This window comes from Sciurus carolinensis, chromosome 19 (assembly GCF_902686445.1).
Source record: "Sciurus carolinensis chromosome 19, mSciCar1.2, whole genome shotgun sequence".
Classification (NCBI taxonomy): domain Eukaryota; kingdom Metazoa; phylum Chordata; class Mammalia; order Rodentia; family Sciuridae; genus Sciurus; species Sciurus carolinensis.
Window position 1 is genome coordinate 9,208,201 of NC_062231.1, and position 5,861 is coordinate 9,214,061.

Here is a 5,861-nt window from a genome sequence, read left to right on the forward strand (position 1 = left end):
CCCAAAAAATTCAGAACTTTTTTGTTGTTGTTGTTGTTGTTAGAGCCAATAGTGAAGATTGGGGTGTTCTCATGGTTAAGGCTCCCTTTATATCTACATCAAGGAAATATTTATGTTAGACATTGTGCCATCCTGCTGTCACCAGCATCATGGGCAGCCATATGATACGTACATCATCATACCTGTTCCCCCAAACCAGTGAGAACGTCTCAGGAAGTGCACATGAGCTGGAGGCCAAACAGAAGTAGAGAGAATTACAGGAAGAAGACACCCCTCTGCAGTCCCCACTGCGAGTCTGGGTTCTTAGGATCCTTGGGGTGGACAGATTCCAGGGTGAAGGAGTGAAGGGAGCACACATTTGTTCTATCATCTGCTGTGTGAGCATCATCCTGCCTCTATCTCAGGGATGAGATGACAGATAAATCCTATTATTAATTCACCACTTAGCTTTGCATGTTCAGCCTCATATGCTTTGGACTGTCATTATCACAAAGCTCAACTTTGCCACTGTTGCCACTCTCCCCATTCCCCCCTTCTATTCCCTAAGAAAAAAGTGGACAAAAGGGATTTGGGTGGTGAGACTGGTCCTGCTTAAGCAAGTGGGTTTGTGACTGAGGTCAATGTTGGCAGCGCCCTCTGACTTTTGGCACTACTTGTGGTAAAAATCTATGATGTGCACTAGAGAGAAATGGGTGGCACCTCAGGGAAGTCAAAACCATCACTAAGCAGGTGTGAGTCCTGCAGGAACATCTGCTGGGAAATACACAAATTCCAGCAATGTAAGGAGCAAAACCAGGGACAAATATTTGGACAAATGAATGATAGTTATTTGTGACTAGTTGAAGTGATAATTATTGGTTGATTTTTAAATTGTTGTGGTTGTACAGTACAGCTCAGGACTCACACTTACCGCTATGATATTGATATTATCACTATTTTAAATTTCATCTCAGAAAAGCCAGTAGAAGAAACAGTGTTCTTTTAAAGTAAAGGGAGAGGAAGTCCCCAAGGTGCTTCTTTGCAGACCCCATGTTGTCATTACTGGAAAACTCAAGCAGTTCTGCAGGAAAGTCTGTCTATCTGACTGATGTGGTGTAAGATTTGAGTCCTGCTTTCCTGTTTGGCACCTTTTCCTATTCTGTCTCATCTTGTACTTTGTGTCTTAGTGAAAAGAAAAGGAGCTATGTTCACATTTATCTGCTCAAGCTGATGACATGAAAAACCAAGTTTTGTTTAAAAAAACCTGAAAGCTAAGTGCAGTGACCTGGGCAGGCTGGGATTTGAGTGACCTAAATGATCCTCTAACCAAAATCAAATCCAGGCATTTCCATTGTGATAGAAATTGCAAAGGATACTTTTTTATTTTTTTAATATTTGTGTGTGACTGAATTTTAAAGAACAAATGAACACAAATATTTTTCTCAAAATTGTGAATTATATTCTTGGGTGGTTTGGTGCCAGGAATGGAAAATTGCCGGTATGTTCATTAGACTTTTTAAAAAATGTTTAATGTATGTCCAAATCTTGTCATTATGATTCTCTTATTTAACATACAGTACAGGGTAAGCAAATTTTTAATTTGTAAAATTAATTTGAATGCAGTCTTCACCACAAGATTTAAGTATATAAGTATATCAGTGCAAGTTTCCACTCTATGAAATGAGGTTTTGATCACAGAACCTCATTTCCTTCTAAAGAATACAAACCTTACAATTATTCAAACTACAGAACTCACTTACATTAATAATAGCTCTTTTTGATTTTTAAACATGACAGAAGCAATAAATAATAAAAATATTTAATTAAAACTTACAACTTTCTTGGTAATATATATCCAAATAAGCAATGTATCAAATCTCTAGAATAGATTTCTTATGAAGTTGTTTCACTAGATGTCAATAAACTTAAAAAAGTGGAAAATTAAGATTAAATGATATTCCCTATGCAAAAACTTGACTAATTTTAGGAGATTTTAAATGAAAGAGACTAACGTTCTTAGAAGAAGGACTGTTGGATCTGCTATCTCCTCTGCAACTAGTGGAAACATCACCAGTAGGCTCAAATTTTCTCCTTCCACAGCCTTTCTAGGACCCACCTGCACTCTATTCTGCATCTGAGGAAAGAGCAGCATGAATCCAGATGACTAAAGCAGGGCAGGACTTCAAGCAGCTGAGAAGAAGCCAAAGAGTTGTAAGTTTTTAGGAAAGGGTGTTTTTAAGTCCTGTATCTCCAGGCCTGTAATTTTAATGTCTGTAGAAAGGTGACAAGATCCCACTAGAGAACAGAGAACTGTGGCTTTCCCAGTGGAACATGTCACCCCTCTCTTAATTTTACTTTATTCTCTCATCAATAATAGCAGTCCTGGGAGACCTGGGTTCTAAACTTTTTGCTAAGTGCCCTGGACACATCTAGAGAGGAATCTTGTTTGGTATTATGTCCCAGTCATGTTGAGACCTTCATTACTCTCATTCTTATCCTAAGATCAAATTAGCCCAAACTCATTCCACACTTTACATAGTCTCTAGTTTGGGGTGAGCGATTTCTGGCAACCCCCATGGTTTCTGAGTGATTCTGAGAGTCTGCTTCCTACAGTGTGTAACAGACCCATATTCCCTAGTCTGTTCTCATATGGAGCGCCTGGCTTCTGGGTTGTGTTGGTTCTGTAGGCCACCATTTTCAAACTTTTTAATGTGTTACAAGCTCCAAGTAATATACTGAAATTAATCTAGTATAAATTGGAAAATAAACAAGTAGAGGCAAATTTAAAGGTCACAGGTTGAGGAGATCCCTGGCAGATTGAACATAGAGCTGAGGCAGAGCCCAAGCCAGTGTCTGCTCTAAGGAACCTGCATGATGAGCCCTCATCTTCACTAATAGAGGCAGGTAAAGTCCTGCATTTTCTCTGTGAGAATCCATGTAAAATTATTATCAGTCTCCTGTGTACTTTATGGGAAGTTTTATAAAACATTGAAGACCAAATTGAGTCCTGAGACCTAGATTCAAAGCAAAGTAAAATCAGTTGAAGCAGACCCACTGATGTTCCAGGTATTGGAATCAGAAGAGAGGTCTTTATGGCCACCATTATCAATATGTGAAGGGTTAAAACAGGTATGATAACAAATACAAAATAGTTATTTCTAGAGAGAATGGGAAATTTGAACTAAATTGAAATATGTACAATGAAAAGTGTAACATCTTTAGGCTAAATTTCCATATGGATGGAAAGTTACAACAAATGCCAAGGCAAAAGACCTCCAAAGCCACATGAAAGGAAAATATAAAACAGGAGAAGAGGACTAGTGAGCAAGATTTCCAGCATGTGTGCAATTAAACTGTGCTCTTTTCGGCAGGAGGCATCCCAGGGCTTCATGAGATATAAAAACATTTATCCCCACATGCAGCCCAATCCTGGCTCAGCCTCACCTCTGCCTTTGGTGACTTGCACTCTACCCTCCTGTGTGGTTTGGTAGGGGTCATTGATCATCAGTGCCTCCTGGAATTCGTTCCCTCATGTACACTCTTTCCCTGGGAGGCTTCTGGGGTGAGCCATGGCTCAGAAATGGCCAGTGTCCCCCTAATTTTTTGGAGTCTCCTTTTTTGTGAAACCAGAAGGATCTCTCTGGAGAGGTAGTGAGGTGTAAACAAACATCCTTGTTCTACTCTGGAATCTGTGTGACTTTGGACAGGTGAGTCCAATCTCTATCTACATTTCCCTAATTTTTAATAGAAAAATAACTCCATCCCTAATTGTGAGCATGAGGGATAGATACACTAATAACTGTGCTGTGGCTCCAAGAAGATAAACAAGAATCCCTAGGCATTAGGACTCAGTCTTTGGATTTATAAAAGCTTTCATGGAGGTTCTCAGATGTAGTGTCTAGTCTAGAGTAAACATAAATGGACCAAGCTCTGGAGTGGATCAGCATGCATTTGAATTCTGGCTATTTATATATGTACAGTCTTGAAGAGATTTTTAACCTCTCAGAAGTTCTGTTCACTCATCTGAAAGATGGGACTGAATCATAATAGGTACGTGGTATACAGTGATTGTTCCCTAAGTCATGGAAGGACAGGTATTTTTTTTCCACTTAACTGGTGGAATACATGGTGGTAGCTCCATGCCTGCCCCAGCATTGTCACTTAAAACAGATACCTGTAAGTGAGTAAGTTAAACTCAGATATTTCTTTGGACATAAGTGTGAGGAAGTATTATCAGTTACTAAGAATAAAACTTGTGTCTTTTGTATAATGTTAAAAACTACATTTCTCATCCTCCTTTGCAGATAGTTGTAGCCATGATTGTTTTGACTAATAATACTTACATGGAAGCCACATCTCATTGGTCTTCAGCTTTTGGCTTCCATTAAAAAAAACTTAATTGGTGCACTACAGTTATTCATGAAGGATTCATTGTGTCATATGTTATATACACATAACATAATTTAATTTTCTAGTACTTTCCATAGCTTTCTCCTTCCTCCTCTAATTTCCTTTTCTCTCTACTTTTCTCCCTTCTGTTTTCATGAGCTCCTTTTATATTTCTTCTTTTTTCTTCCCTTTCTTCCATCTTTGAGAGAAAATATTTAACTGTTGACTTCCAGAGTTTGACTTTTTTATTTAACATGATACTCTCTACTTCCATTCATTTTCCTGCAGATGACAATATTTTCTTCTTCTTTCTGGCCATGTAAAAATTCATTGTGTACACATGCCACATTTCTTTATGTGTTCACTTTTTGATGAGCTTAGACTTCTTCCATTACTAGGTTATTGTCAATAACAGTGTTATAAAAGTGGTTCTGCATTTATTTCTATAATATGCTGACTTTAGATCTTTTGGACAAGTAGGAATGTAGTGTGGTTATGTGGTAATTCCATTCCTAGACTTTTGAGAAAACAGTATAGTGATTTCCACATTAATCATACTAATTGACAATCCAACAGTATATAAAGTTTTCTTTTATCTACCTCTTTCACAGCATTGATTAATATTTTTATTAATGATGACTGACATTGTAATAGGAGATGAAATCTCAGTGTTTTGATTTTAATTTCCCTGAGTGCTAAAGATGTTCAACATTTTTTCACATATTTGTTGATTATTTCTGTTTTCTTATTTTTCTAATTTTTTTAAGCAATGCCTTTTTAGTTAATTGACACATTTATTTTCTGGGTATGGGGGGATTTGCTAATGGTTTTTATTTCTTCCTATATTTGGAATATTAATCCTCCTCTGGAAGAGTACCTGGAATTTTTTCTCCCATTCTGTAGGCTCTTTTCACAGTTTTAATTATTCTTCTTTGCTGTGAAGAACATTTTTAATTCAAAGTCATCCCACTTAGTGATTCTTGATTTTATTTCTCAAGTTTTAGCTGTCTTAGTAAGGAAGTTGTTGCTGGTGCCAGTCTGTTGGAGTTGACGGTATTTTTCTTTTCTTGCAGCTACACCATTTCCAGGGTAATTTCTAGGTCTTCAATGCACTTTTGAGATGATTTTGTGTATGCAGGGTGAGAAATAGGGGTGAAGTGTTACTCTTCTACATATGAATATCCAGTTTTCCCAGCACCATTTATTAAATAGCCTTTCTTTTCTCCAGTGAATGATTTTGGCTCCTTGGTCCAGGATCTGTTGACTGTAAACATGTGTATTTGCCTCTGCCTTCTACTCTTTTCTATTGGCCTTCATGTTTATTTTGGTATCAGTACCATGCTGTTTTTATTACTAGAGCTCTGTAGTATAAGTTGAGATCAGGTATTGTGATGACCCCAGCATTGTTCTCATTGGTCAGTGGTGCTTTAACTCTTCTAGGTCTTTTATTCTTTTATATGATAGGATTATTTTTTCCAGTTTTGTGAATAATT